Genomic DNA, 16,009 nt, shown 5'->3' with positions numbered 1-16,009 from the left:
TATCACATGCAAATCATGCATATTTGTCTAGTTTTAAAGATGTTTAGATTTTTTTTTAAAGAAAAACAAGTTATATATATATATAAATAAAATATTTTTAGCAGTGCAATGCATTAGCATGATTCCTCCATGGGGCAGCAGTCATGCATTTCCTCTGAAACATACTGGTACTGAGAGCCCATTTGTTTTCCCATCTCTAAATATTTCTGCTATGGCTTTTTACTTTCATCTGTTGCGACAAATAGTCATGAGTGTCACCCGGCGCGATCTAGAGATGATGTATAGAGCCCTGAAAGTGGATCTAAAAGCGTGTTTTGATGGGAAGCAGATGGTGTGGAGAGATGGGAGATGGATTGAGACATCATTGGCTCGGCCTCCTGCTGTCTGCAGTCTCCACAGCTCAGACTCAGAAGTGGACGAGACACTTTAGGATTCACCCCTCAACCCTCTATGAGTGAGGCTGTAGAGGCAAAGCTGATTAACACGTGTAGCTGTTTTTGCAGCAGAAACGGCTGAAGGCTCAGTATTAATGAAAAGGTCTGTGGTTTTTCTTTTACATGCAGTGCATAGGTGATGATATGTTTGTTTTACAGAGGAACACAAAGCACATTTTCATGCTTTAGTTTTTGCTGCAAATAAACTGTGCAAGGACACATAAAATTGAATTTCTGATGATGTGGATCATGTAATATAACGAACAAGTCAACTTTGAAACATTATGCGTCTTGAAAAGGGTTATTGTAGTTACTTAAACCTTAAACTAAAACCATAAAAAAATAATCGTCACAATTTATTATAATTAAAATATAATTTTATTGGAAAAAGTGTATTTTTTTAAAATATAATTTCAGCTAGATGCCAGCTATGTTTAACTAAAACTAAAACTGATATACTATACTAGACATATAGAACTATAGACATGTTTTAAAATAATAATAATAAATTACATATCAGTAAATGTACAAAAATTTAAGTAAAATTAAAATAAAACGGAAAATACCAAAAAAGATTATTAATAATTAAAACCAAAACCGAATCTGAAAAATATTTCATAAAACAAATGTGTTAAAGAATACAAAAATAAACTAATTAATAATCACTGAAAGTAAAAAAAAAAAATCCAAGCATCCAAAAACAAGACGCGGAAAAGCTGAACAGAGTAACGTTAGCTGGGTACTCGCGTGCCATGTTAGGTGCGGAGAGAGAAAGAGAGAGAGAGCCGCGTATCACGGACAGCGACACTGAACCGAGCTCTCTTCTGCGAAGTTCTCCTCGAAGTCCCTCCTGCACATGAACGAACAAATACAAATCGCAGTTTGAACAAACAAAAAGATGTGAAAGAGCCCAATTCAGCATCGCGGTGTTCTGGTGTTCAGGGTTCGCGCACAGAAAGGCGTCTCAAAACACTTGAACATCGAATTTGCTTATTTTTGCTCTTGTGCCGACAAATACATACAAAATATGTCAAAATATCCACCTTGGAAATTATGCTCGAAAAAACTGTCAGTTATTTCTTAAGTGAAAGTAAACAGTTGAGGAAAAAATGTATATTATATTGGATGCGTTCATCCACCAGCAGGGATGACGAGGAACTGGCTGGTCTAGGAGGAGGAGAGAGGAGAAGGATGGGAGGAAGGACAGGAGGATCAGGGCTGGACGGAACCAGCGGAAGTGGAGCAGAGGGACCAGCAGGTTTGGGAGGAGGTGGGAGAGGGAGGCTGGGAGGGAATACAGGAGACACAGAAGATTCAGGGCTGGGTGGAACCAGCGGTGAAACAGAAAAATCATGGCTGGGCGGAACCAGCGGAGACACAGAAAAATCATGGCTGGGCGGAACCAGCGGAGACACAGAAGATCCAGGGCTGGGCGGAACCAGCAGAGAGACAGAAGATCCAGGGCTGGATCTAATGTATATTATATTGGATGCGTTCATCGTCTCTTAAAGTGACCGCGCCTAATTTAGCTACTGGCTGCTGTAATGTTAATCCAAGAAAATGAAAACGAAAATCACTCACAGCTCTTGACTGAATTACTTTGTAGTTTTAACAGTCAAACCAAATATTATTCAGAAACCAGATATAATTTTTGATTATATATAGCAAAACTGTAATAATGTGAGAAATGTTGAAGGTGTCTGAATAAATGTAGGTTTGATTGTATATTTCATTTTTACTTTGAAGACTATCCGGTGCTATTATTTGGTTTCTGTACCTTGACACCTACTGTACAAACTTAAACATTGGTGTGAAACAGGAGTAATGTTGTTTGCACCTTGTGCAATGTGGAATTAGTTTACAGCTTTTTCAAGCACTTTGTGATTCATTTTGGAAACAGGAGATTAGCCCCTTTTCTAATGCACCACCTAGCTTGATAAACCCCTTCTCAAAGACTTACTGTTTGTCAATTTTATTTGGGTAACACACATATTCTGAATGTCATCAGCAGAATTCGAATGAGCCATTTTAATTTAGATGAATCTAGATTAATTTCAAGATCACAGTGAGATTAATCTAGATTAAAAAAATTGATCTATGCCCACCTCTAATAAACACACACACACACACGCACACACATGCATATTATAACATGTTATGTTGTTTACCTATTAATTAAAAACAGAACATTTTTGAAAAACCAAACTATATAGATATGAAAACTACACTGAAAAAAAGTGTTTCATTGGATCAAAGTAAAAAAATTGCGTCAACTTGTTACATCTAATTACTTTACTTTTTATCAACTTAAAATTTTTACTTTGAAAAGAATTAACTATCTATTACTTAGCCAAAGCAAAAAGTATCTTTGAATCAACTAATATTTTTAAGTTTAATGAGATCTCAAATTATACTTTGTCTTAATGTTTTTTCTTTGTATTAACTTAATTATTTTACTTTCTATCTAACCAAATATCCAAACAAATACAATTTAAAACATTGATGTAATATGAAAACAAAAATTACTTTCAGAATGTGTAATTTTATCAACTAAGATGAATGACTTCAAGCATCAAACATTTGACAGTTTATTTTGTCATAATAACATCCTGATACAAATACACATGCACAGGCACATGCAACAGAGGGCAATTAATTGAGTACTTCTACACCGTCAATGACAATGGAAATGTCCAGTGCACGACTAAGAGCATCAGTTTCACGGATCACAAAAAACGCCATGGTGGTCTTTTCAAATTCTCTCTCTGCTTCCTCCCTCTGGTCAGCCTAAAAACATAGGAGAGAGTAAATTGAGGGAATGTGAAAAAAAAAAAAAATAATAACAAAAAATATCCCTTCATCTGAAAATTCCAAAATGTAGCTTTCCTACTATGGAGGTCAATGTAGAGCCCAAACGTCTGTTGCTAACTTTCATTCAAATACCTTCATTTGTGTCCAGCATAAAAATAAAATGTAAACGGCTTATTACAAGAGTAGAGTAAGTGATGAAAATTTTTGGGTGAAGATGTACTTTTACACTTTCTTTAGCTTTGAAAATGCTTTTAAACACTTTGTACAAGCAAACGCTCGTACAATGTGTTGACCATTGTAGATAATCACAGACATATTCGTGGAAGAAAGTCACACAGGCTGATGTGTAAATGATAACACAATTTAGTAATTTAACTATAAAGTGATATGTCACTACCAAATCGAAATTTAGTTAGGATGCTTTGAGGGCGAGTAAAACATAGGGAAATGTTGATTTGGTAGTGAAATATAACTTTAAGGCAAACATGGTTGTAGAATATTTCAGTAGTTTACATTGTCTATATTACCTGGTATTCTTTGATCAGACAGCTTGCATCTTCACCAAGGTATGTGATCAGGCACTTCAGCAGGCACTCTCTTCTGATGTCTATGTCCAAACTCTACAAAATGTTCAAGATGTATTGTTTTTATTAGACCAATACACTACTAAATTGATCACCACAAGCAAATTTGTTTGCATGTAACCAATACCTGATCCATAACTTTAATAGTGTCCTTAGTTTTCTCACGGAGGGCTCCACCTTTGCTCCTAATAACCTGGAGAAGCTGAGAGCTGTCTGTCTGTCCAAAGAGGCCATAAATCTTGATTGTAGAGGTAAGGTCGTGTTGCGAAAAAATTCTGCATTAATCTGTAAGAAAGAGAAACAGAAAATAGACTTCTGAAAAAAAAAAAAAAAAAAAAAAGATTACTTTGAGAACTAGTTGTAAAAGACATATGCACACAATGCATTAAACAACAAAACATATAATTAGGGCATCCAAGACATTTTCACATTGAGTTACTTGCCAATGAGAATGGTGAGGTAGAGCATAGGAGAGAAGAAAGATAAATAACAAGACTTATCCTCCAAAGCAAAAATTAAATGGTGCAAATTACTTACGTTTTTCATGTGGCTGGATTATTCAAAACCTGTCCTAATTGTTGTTCAGCAGTACCCCGTCCTACAAAAGACAAAATGAATTAACCACCTGGCTCACATAAACAGATCACTTATTTGCGAGTATGCTGGTCGACACAATGAGTTAAAATAAGTGTTTAGGCATGTCACTAAAGACATGTGTGTGGGCCTTCATGTAAAGCTAATGTTAATCATGAATGAGAGACCATACAAGTAAGCAGAGCGAATAACTTGCGAACATGAGTTTCATAAATCAATAAAAATCATCATAATATATACCTTCATAAAAACGTTAAGTCTATACAAGTGTCTGAAGCGTGCATGTACTTTATACATGTAGCAGTACAGTATCGCACTCCAGCATACCCGAAACAGTCTTTATACTACGTTTCAATATCAATCCATCTCACCTGAAGCAGTTTTCTTGTATTATTTTATTTCCACTCGGTTTAACATTGTAATGAGGGAAACGTGTAAACCTTCTAAACGATTTAGAGCAGTCAAACTAGTACGTTAATACTAACCGTATGTAAAACACCAGTAAAACATAACATTTTATGAAATCATACACGTATAATTTTAATAATACGGCCCAGATGTACGTTTAAAATTACTTACCAATTTTCTTTATTCATGTTTTACCACGCCGAGTTCATCCATGCGGTTTAACAAGAATGCTGAACGTCCTCACGCATGACCCTGGATTACGTTATCACGTGACAATGGGAACCAATATTTTAAATTTCAATTTACATAAATGTATATTTTACACTAACAATACATTCTTTTAATTTTAAATTGACCAAATATTTACATTACACTGATGGCTAGATAGAAAATGTAATGTTTTGAGTTAGATCAAGTAACGTTATAACGACTTCTTTAGAGTAATGACATGCCATGTGCACTTTTTTTTCAGTGTATTGACTCAAATCTAATGTACTCCCAAAAGTTTACACTCTCTTAATTCATAAGTCACTGTGTTATATTTAAGCTAATTAAGACGGACATTTTCGACATATTTTGTGTATATATTTTAATATTCAAACGGCAGGAGACAGTGCTGACGCTGTGGGTCTCGTGCGCGTGCCTCCGGTGTACAAGCACAGAAAGCCCTTGTGGGATTAACGATTTCAGTTCTGTTTCGCGGCTAATAGCGGTTTTAAAATAATCAAGCTCTTAATTTTTCATTGATCCATGATTCTTTGCTCACTCTAACGTGTCAGTAACTTCATGCAATCCGCCCAATTAAAGATGCGTGGGTGTATGTACATGTGACAAAACGCACCCATAAAACAGTTAACTTATTCAAACGCATCATATAACGTTACATATTTATCAGATGCAGTTACAGTAAATTAAAGCATTTTGTATAGTTACTCACCGATATTGTGGAACTGCTGTCAGCCGCAGTCTGGATGTGAGGGGAAACAAGATGGCCGTCGATCGTAAAATTCTCAAACCCAACCACGATTACGTCAGTGGTCACGTGGTTTACACAGAACGCAAAATTATTGATTTGATGTGTAGCAAATAGTTTAAATTAAACCAACAAAACTTAGATTTACTTTAAATTAAAGTAAATAATTTACTTAAGCTCAAGAACAAGACAGAAAATTAAATAATTTAAGTCAGATTAAGTATAAAATGTGCTTTAGAGTAATGACAGGGCTGTTGCACTTTTTTCAGTGTATAAAAAATACTGAAATAACCAAAACACACGTTTGCATGCCGGTGTGTTGCAGTAATGATTTTAAATGTGAAGGCTGATGGATTGCCTGCTCACAGTGAGATGTGTGTGTGTGTGTGTGTGTGTGTTGATTGATTAGCAGATGAGTCTTGAATGCAGTAACATTACCAGCTGAATCCAGTATGATGATTGTTTGAGATGATGTAATGGTTATTCCCAAAGCTGCTGTGGTTTGGTTCTGCTTATTAACCCATTGTAAACATAAATGAACCTTGAGCTCACAACTACAGTCTGCTTTGAGCAATGCAAATCAACGCTGATTCACAATTGTGACATTTTTATTTTTAAATATGCATGCATGTGTCACTTTTATGGCTGTTTGCACTAAAAATGTCTTTAAGTTGCCAAAAGTTTGTGTTTCGTCATGCAGTCTTGAGACGATTCTCATCCTTTTTCATGTGTGAGCCACATTCAACACATCTCATGCTTCATCCGCACTCTTTGATTTCTAGTCAACATACTAATGCGATGCAGTTCAGAGATGCTGTTTCAGTATTATTTATAAACTATTATAGTGTTTTTAATCTTTTGAATTAATCACTTTATTTTTGAGAGTTGTTTAAGTGAGAGAACAACTCTAACTTTGTACAGATTAGAGGAATTTAAATGTTTAATTTTTTTTTTATTTTGCATTAAAAAAAAGTGTAGATTTTAGACAATTGCAGTTTTTAGAAAGAATATCTAAATCTGGTTTCGGCAGGTCACATTTAAAAAAAAAAAAAAAAAAATCAGATCTGGCCAAGAAACAGTTGAAGAAAGGGGCGGGGTCAGCAGAGCTCATTAACATTTAAAGGAAAATGCTACAAAACTGCATGCTCTGAAAAGAGCTATTTTGACAGGGTAAAAAAGGTGTTACAGACTTTCCATTAAGACCCTAAAGAATCATATACACTTGTGGAAAATGGGCATCCGATGACCCCTTTAAGCCCATTACCGCCAGAGAATAATGGGGCGTACTCTTCTGCTCATGCAAAACTTCAGATGTTCAGCGGCTAACAAGCCGCTCCATCACCTCCTCCAGGAAACACACACTCCTGTGCTTTTAATTGAGATTTACTGACAGTCCTGCGTGTCGTCGTTCATTTGCGCATCTCTAATCAGCACGTGGGCGATTGTGAGCTGGAAGAAATGAACTGCTTGATGGGTTTTCAGAACCGGCGCTCGGGTTTGATGTTTTCTGAAGCATCTCAACGGGAGCCTCTCTTTCGGCTCATCTGCCTTCAAATGAGCCTCTTGTATAGCTTTTTTTCCGAACTTCCTGTCGTGCTTTTTAAGGCAAAAGAGCCAGAATACAGCCCTGCCATTACTGACACAACAACAGCCATCTGCAGCAGTTACTATTAGCAACACCAACGCAGAGCCGCCTGCGCCAGACATGAGCGAATGTGTACTTGGGAGGAAGTGCTCAGCGGCTCTATCAGACTGTGTTGGTGATGTAATGTGCTGGTGATTGCAGAAGCAGGTGCAATCATCACTTTATGAAGCACATTAGATTGCATGCGGTACTTAACATTAGTGTTTTTAAAATAACACCACACTAAAAGCAGTTGCACTTAATGGTGCGGTGGAGTTTAACAGTGTTACTGATGTATGCATCTAACAGCAATAATCTAAATCCTGCAGTGTGCTCTGTGTTAACATGATTTGCTCTGGCAAAATTGAATCAAAGTATGTCTGCAATAACAAAACAATGAATCTTTTCTCATTTACATAAGAAAAATCATGCATTAAAAACCCAAATGTCTTTCTTCAGTGTGATGTCTATATGACTGGTTTGAATGTGTTATATCACAATGCTGGAAGAAATTGTGATGAAATATACTACGTTGCAATAGTTTAAGTTTAAAAAAAAAATTAATGCTTTTAATCTGCAGATCAAAAATGGCTGCAAAGATGTATACTCTTATAAAAGATTTCTATTAATATATAAATACTGTTCTTCTGAACATTATATTCATTAAAGAATCCTGAAAAAAAAAGTAATTCATGACAGCTTCCACAAAAATGTTAAATAGCATGTCAATGTTGATTATAATAAAAATGATTATTCTGATTTCTGAAGATCATGTGACACTGAAGACTGGAGTAATGATGCTGAAAATTCAGCTTTGATCACAGAAATAAATTACATTTTAAAATATATTTGCATAAAAACAGCTATTTTAAACTGTAATAATATTTCACATCATTACTGTTTTTTTTCTGTATTTTTTTTACAAATAAATGCAGCCTTGGTGAGCAGAAGAGTCTTCTTTCTAAAACATCTGTAAAATTTTACGGACCAAAATTGTATTGTACAGAACCCGCAAAGACCAGACTAAGCGGCTTTTATAGTCTTAACTGGTTTTCTTAGTCTGGTTTAACGCAATCTAAGAAGGTTTTTAGCTTGTCAATCCAAAGTGATACAATCTTATCTTCACTGTTTTAACATTAACCTCAATGTATGAGATGCTACTTGGAAACAATGAATGTTTAGTAACAATTCTTGACAGAAGTTGCACTGAAAGAGTTCTAGTGCCAGTTAATGCTTTGGTGTGAAAGAAAATTAAACTGGTGCATCTTACAGCCTCAAAACATGTTAGAAGTGAATCGCATAATTAAGGGTGGTTCCTATGGACCATTATTATTATTTGCATATATTAAACATTGACTGGCTGTTTAATTTGTAAAAATGGCTCATTGCATTGTACATGTCCTAGTTAGTGCCAGTTTCTTATACATACCAATCTGTGCTCGGACCCCTCGGATACTCCCAGATTCGCCTTGGTTAACCCGCTTATGAAATGTACAATCACTTATTCTGGAATCAAACTTCTTGAAGGAATTACTTTCTGATTAAGTAACAAATGAGGGGATTTGCTCTTTCTTTCCATTTGCACAGTTGAAGCGGCTTCTCTAGATTCTCCATGGGCGGCTTATATTGGCCCTTTTTCGTAATACGATAAGCCTGTCCAGGATTTGGCGCTTTTTAGACATTTTTTCCTAAACTGCACTCAAGCGTGTGATGTTTTTAAGATGTGAACGCCATGACGTTTATTCTCTGCTGGTTGTTCTTCAGAGAATTTTAAATTAAGATTTTATCAACAGTTTGACTTTTGCAGTGGGCCGGTATCTCTTTCAAACAGTACGCCGTTATGAACGATTCACAATGAACGAATACCACCTCTATTTCACACGATATGTGTGGCATATTTATTCAGAATTAGTCATTTACTAATTATGAGTTGGGCTTCCAGATCGGATGATGGTAGCAAGAGATTCATTCAGTCAGAGATGATTCATCTAAACTGAAATGCATCATTAGTTTTAAGATTGGCAGCAGTGGCTCATTTTATTCATGCATTTATAGACTCCTAGAAATGTCCTTTTAAATAGTGTTTGAAAACTTTTTAGATTTGTAGTCACATAACCTGCCTTGTTTAAAGTGATAGTTCACCCCAAAATGAAAATGTTTTGATCATTTATTCACCCTCATGTTGTTCCAAACCTGTATGAGTTTCTTTCTTCTGCTAAGCATGAAAGAAGTTATTTGGAAGAAAGCTGGTGACCAAACGGTTGATGTCAGCCATTGACTTACATAGCATTTTTTCCATAAACTATGGAAGTCAATGGCTATCGTCTGCTGTTACCAATAGTCCCTGAAATATAGAAGAAAAATCTCATACAGTTTTAGAACAACTTGAAGATGAGTAAATAATGTCAAAATTGTCATTTTTGTGTGAAAAGAGAAGTAAAATTGGTTGTGAAGAGTACGATCCATTTCATATTGACATCCATTTGCATGGAATAACACTCTTTTGACATTGAAGATGATTTTGAATATTTCTAAAAATGACATGTTTGGCATCTTCAGATCTTTAAGTATAATCAGCATTTCCCATGTATCTTTGATCTAGAAAACAACACGCACAGCCAAATAGTTTTTTATTCATTAATTAGCAAACTATGCAGCAAAGCATTGAATAACTCACTTTTGACATTGAAAATGATTTGGAATATTTCTAAAAATGTCATTTTGGCATCTCTACCAAATTTCTGAGTAAATTTCCCATGTGTTTTGATTAGAAAGTCCACATTCAGTCGTGCAAACCAACAGCCGAATAACTTTTTTAGCCATTCTTTGGTCACATCTTCAAATCTGGTTTCCATTCTAGGATTAAATCCCCACTTTTCAAAATTCAGTCAGTTCCAATGGAAACATTTCTTTTCTTGTTGAATATCTTGTTTCACTCTGTCACACCATTTTACAAAAGTCAAATTGCATGTAAAGACCCATTTCTTGTTGAATTACATTTGCTATGAATAACTCACTTGTGATTTTAAATGAGTTCAGATATTTCTAGAAATGTTGTTTTGGCATCTATATCAAATTTGCAGTATTTATATCCCATACATCCAACCTTGACTTTGGCATTGAAAATGAATTTGAACATTTCGCTTATCAGCCAAACAGAAAAACCTATTGGCCAATGCTAATAATAAAACATCTGTTGCCAGCTAATAATCAGTTTTTTCTTGGTTTTTAATTGAACTTCATATATGATCATTTAAATTACATCACCAAAAACTCTATTCCATCTCAATCTTTCAATCTTCAGCGTGTGCCGTTGAAGGAAATGCTCTTCTGGAAAGCTGTGCGTTGATTCGTTGGAGGGCGCGAGGGCATGCTAACCTTTCAGAAAGGTCAGTCGCGGGCCGCAGAGAGCACATGTGAATAGCATGGAGCCGGGGGCAAATGCTTTATTGTTCGTTTTCACCCCAAGCTTTTGAATGCCCACAGGAACACTGAACATTGTTTATTTCCAAAAGAACCTTTCACAGAATGTGAAGCTAAATTTAGCCACTGGGTCACATCAATTACTGCCACCTTTTATACAGTGGTTTGGGACCGTATGGACATTTAATGATCATAATGACTGGATGGACATAATCTCATGCCTTTTTACTCAATAAATGAGATAATGGTTGTGTTCAAAATGGAATAATAGCACACATTATATACTGCATTTAGTTTAATGTATTCATTATAACCTAGTACACTGTATAAAGATATTTTATTTTTGCTCCGTTTGGGCTTATAAATATAAATGTGATGTTTTTTTGTTTGTTTTTTCAAGTAAGAGCTCCATATCCTCACTTTATTATAGGGTCATTATTGTTAACTAAAACAAAAAATCATTGCTTTATTGGATTAAATGTGGCTGTTATACATTTTTAATTCAGTTTTGTGTAAAAAATAATGTTTGGCAAAAATTGAGTTAAATTAATTGTGCTTCATTGTGGCTGCGGTTGGTTGTAGGAGCACCACATTCAGTTTGCATACTGGGTACGGTATGCATACTGCAAAAAACACATCCAAATCTGATTTTTGTATTGCTCTGTTGTTGTTTTTTTGTCTTGGACATACAGTCTTAATAGAAACTTGTTTTTGAGTTGTTGCCCCTTGTTTCGATTATCAGTACATGCTGCTTCCCTTTTAAAATCATTACCACTTCCTGTCATGATCGCTCTTTTTCTGTTTGCTCTCTGTCTGTTAGCCTGTGGCTTGTGCTTTGACAAATTGTGTTTACAACCAATTAGTGTGATTTGCAATGTGCTTGTTTGCCGTCAGTGTGCAGGGAGAGTGTGGAACTGTGGAAAACACTTGTTGATTTTGTTTCAATTTCCCAAATTTCCACCAAAAATATGTATTATATGTATTCCTGTGTGCAACGGGTTTTGAGTGAGTGTATATACTGACCCGTTCGATCATTTCCACAACTTCCTTCACTCCAGTGTTGTCATTTATGAGTGTCTTTAATGTGAGCGTGTTGTTTTCAGACTCTCAGGCGATTCGTAGAAATCTCTCTTTCATGAGCTCCACGTTCGGCCAATCATCACGTAAGCAAATCTCTGTGAAAGCCCAAAAAGGGGCTTGTGATTTTCTGCAATTTTCTCAGTGCTGCCGCAGGCTTTCACAATGACACGGCAGAAAATGAGCCATCAACCGCTCTGTTCTCCATTACTGATATTACTGGTTTTACCCCATTAATCAAATGAAGTACGCGCTGCAACCGTACAGTCTCTTTGAAGAGCACGAGTGCAAAACAAGCTCAGCTTCACTGCGTCTCTATTCAAGCTGTTCAAAGCAGACGTTTCTGCTCCTCCTCCCAGATGATCTGTTGAATCTAAAACGCACGTTCAGAAATAATCAAGTGACATAACAATCAATTAGCATATGCCCACCCATATATATTTGTGTACATTTATATATTTTTATATGTTTTATACATGCATACATTTCTATACATAATAATTTTACATTAATTAGCATATTCCTGCATGTTTGTACATAGTTTATATATAGATTTGCTGCTATTTGGTGTTTTGGTATCTCCATCCCATTCCATCTCTCCCTCCCTCCCTCCATCCATCCCTCCCTCCCTCCCTCCATCCATCACTCCCTCCATCCATCCATCCCTCCATCCATCCATCCATCCATCCATCCCTCCATCCCTGCCTCCCTCCCTCCATCCATCAATCCATCCCTCCATCCATCCATCCATCCATCATCCATCCATCCATCCATCCCTCCATCCCTGCCTCCCTCCCTCCATCCATCAATCCATCCCTCCCTCCATCCCTCCATCCCTGCCTCCCTCCCTCCATCCATCAATCCATCCCTCCCTCCCTCCCTCCATCCATCCCTCCCTCCCTCCCTCCCTCCCTCCCTCCCTCCCTCGCTCGCTCCCTCCATCCATCCCTTCATCCGTCCCATCCCTCCCATCCCTCCATCCCTGCCTCCCTCCATCCATCCATCAATCCATCCCTCCCTCCCTCCCTCCCTCCATCCATCCATCCCTCCATCCATCCCTCCCATCCCTCCATCCATCCATCCTTCCATGGTTTAACACGCCTTACAAAAGCCCTTCAGAGCGCGTCAAGTCGAGGAGATTCATGAAGACGTGTGCTTCCTTGACGGCTCCTCAATCATCTCTCGCTCTTGCCTGAGAACAGAGTGAGTTTAAGGTTCATGGTGTCTGGCAGCGGTTTGGATGCTGTGTCCACCTGTTCTCCGGCACATCTGCGGTCCCTGCAGGTCTGGCAGAGCTAGAGCGCAGACACAGCCCTTCAGTGATCCACCGATGTGACAGAAACAAGTCAAGTGTGACTTCCTCGCCCAAATTCACCTCTGAGTGGCAGAGAGAGAGATGCTGGCTATTTTTATGCGATCTGCTGACAGTCATGCATGTATGCATGAATCGCTCTACACGTGACATAATGTACCATGCCGTGTCACATGTACAGTACTCTCCTGATAGAGTGTGGAGAAGTGTTTACTACAGCTCGCTGTTAATATTTTATATATTTTGTTGTTGATTACACATTTTATGAAGGATTTGTATGGGAGCCTGTTGCTGCAACTGGAAAAATAAATAAATAAAAGGGTCATTGCAACTTCTCACAGTTCTGACTTTTTCCTTGCATTTATGAATAAGCATCTCGTAATTTTCCTCTTAAATTTCTGTGAAAATGAATTATTAATTATAATAATTGCCTTCGGCTAAGAAGGAGCCTGTGCTATTTGCATTGCTCTCCCTGAGCTTAAATGTGAACTGTGTGAACTTTTTGATATACAATAGCGCCAATTGCCAACTGTTATTATAAATGTTAGTTATAAATAAATAAAAATCATACAACTTTATATTGCACAGTTCTGATTTGTTGTTTTTTATAAAGTCAGAATCGCAAGATATCTCGCAGTTCAACTAAATTGTGTTTATACTGTTTCATGCCGATCTGAGAAAAAAGTAAAGAGTGGTAAGATATAGACTTGCAATTATCTTTTTATTTTTTTAATTAGTGACCGATAGGTTTAAGAGCGTCAAGACCAATACATTTCAGATTGAACCTCTTCACTGAATTGGTTGAAAGGTTTTCTTTTGAACAGTTTTAAGGTAGTCACTTTGGTTTTTGAAATAAGATGCTGCAGCGGAGGCAGAAGCCCACGCCGGCAAACCCAGCGACCGGACGCATGATGGATTGAAAAAGAGGTCGGTAAAGTGATTAGCATCCTTCTAGCAATAATAAATTAGCCAGTAAACTGTGCCGAAATCACAAGCACGGACGCCCCAAATGGTATCCACATCCAAAGATTTATCATCAATCAATGGAGCCAATCATATCGCTCTCGGCTGGTTTCAAATGAACAGATTTGGAGATGAGAAGCAGAAAAGGACACAGAAGTCTTAAGGATCTCGTCTCAAGCTAAACGAGGAACAGTCAATATGCCGTTGTGAACCTTGGGCCGTTCCTTACGTGAGCTTTAGGACAAACACAGGGTTAAAGGCTTTCAAAAAGGAGATTAGATGAAGATTTTCAATCTTCAGCAGAGAGAACATATAACAACATAAAGACACATAATCCTGCTTTAGGAAACACTGGATGAGGTCATGCTAGGCTACTAAATATAAAAATAAAGCTATCAAGCAAACCAAAAAAAAAAAAACTGAAAATACTGCTATGATATACTATTATGTTATTGTTATATATATATATATATATATATATATATATATATATATATATGCATATTAGATTTAGAATATATTTGAATTATCATATAGAATATATATGTAATTATATTAGCATTTATGTAACACACACACACACACACACACACACACACACACATATATATATATATATATATATATATATATATATATATATATATATATATATATATATATATATATATATATATATATATGTAATTTTTTTTTTTTATGCTAAAAATCCGTAGGATATTAAGAAAAGATCATGGTACATGAAGATATTTTGTAAAAGCTTAATTTTTGATTAGTAATATGCATTGCTATACATTTATTTGGGAAACTTTAAAGGTGATTTTCTCGGTATTTAGATTTTTTTGCACCCTCAGATTCCAGATATTAAAATAGTTGTGTCTCGGACAAAAATCGTCCGATTCTAACAAACCATACATCAATGGAAAGCTTATTTTTCTTCAGCTTTCAGATGTGGTATAAATCTAAATTTCGAAAAATTGACACTTAAGACTGGTTTTGTGCTCCAGGGTCACTTATATGTTACATAAATGTTAATATAATTACATGTATATATTTATATATATATGCAATCATGGTGTTATTTGTACTGTCTTTATTCTGAATTGATTTGGGAAATCCTACGGTTTTCATGCTTTAATGCATGTGTGTGAGTGTTATGTGACGTTCTCCTCAACCTTGGTGCTGACCAGCATTCCTCCGTCTGACCACATGTTACCCAGCAGCCCTGTGACTCTCCATGTGAGAGAGAGGCATTTATCTGCAGTTGTGTTTATTGAGACGTCTGCGCCTCGTGGCAGAGAGGACGAGGGTGGAGAGGAGAGACGGGGAGAGGGTGGGTGTATGACTGCTGAGAGCATGTGTGGATCAGTGATGAACAGCAGAGAGAGAGAGAGAGAGAGAGAGAGAGAGAGAGAGAGAGGTCCCTGGAGACACAGACAGACAGACAGACATGTTGAAATTCTGCACCACCTCTCGCTCAAGGTGTGTAGCTGTGTGTGTGTGTGTGTGTGTGTGTGTGTGTGTGTTGCTGCTGGTTAGATGTCATCTGTGGATTTTCATCTGGGTTACATCATGTTTGGCTCTGTCCTGTTGGGAAATCAGACTCAAACCGGTCTGTGATGGTCTGCGATCGCTGGTTTGACATGGATTCTGGTTTAGATGCTGGTGCTGACATCAGCCTTGAGAGATAGTTTAGATAGAAGTTTGTGTGTGTGTGTGTGTGTGTGTGTGTGTGTGTTTACAAATAATAACCTGTTCTTAATAGGTGATTTTATCGTATATTTGATTAATGTAATTTTTTGTTTG

General features: G+C 36.7%; 1 long non-coding RNA gene across 6 annotated transcripts; it reads right to left on the bottom strand.

Moving 5' to 3' along the window:
• Window positions 1–3,191: 3,191 nt before the first annotated feature.
• Window positions 3,192–6,070, bottom strand: LOC128020904 (uncharacterized). Of its 6 annotated transcripts, none has more exons than XR_008185428.1 (5): window positions 5,769–6,070; window positions 4,367–4,427; window positions 3,957–4,144; window positions 3,773–3,865; window positions 3,192–3,221 (listed from the first exon to the last, which is right to left on the bottom strand). It is a non-coding gene; the product is annotated as an uncharacterized LOC128020904 (long non-coding RNA). The 6 variants fall into 6 exon arrangements; XR_008185427.1 differs by having other exon boundaries at window positions 3,957–4,114; window positions 5,769–6,066; XR_008185429.1 differs by lacking the exon at window positions 5,769–6,070 and adding an exon at window positions 5,003–5,063 and having other exon boundaries at window positions 3,957–4,114.
• Between the last annotated feature and the right edge of the window lie 9,939 nt (window positions 6,071–16,009).

This window comes from Carassius gibelio, chromosome A10 (assembly GCF_023724105.1).
Source record: "Carassius gibelio isolate Cgi1373 ecotype wild population from Czech Republic chromosome A10, carGib1.2-hapl.c, whole genome shotgun sequence".
NCBI lineage: Eukaryota > Metazoa > Chordata > Actinopteri > Cypriniformes > Cyprinidae > Carassius > Carassius gibelio.
The sequence above is the reverse complement of the archived record's forward strand: the minus strand, read 5'-3'. Positions and strand labels throughout refer to the sequence as shown.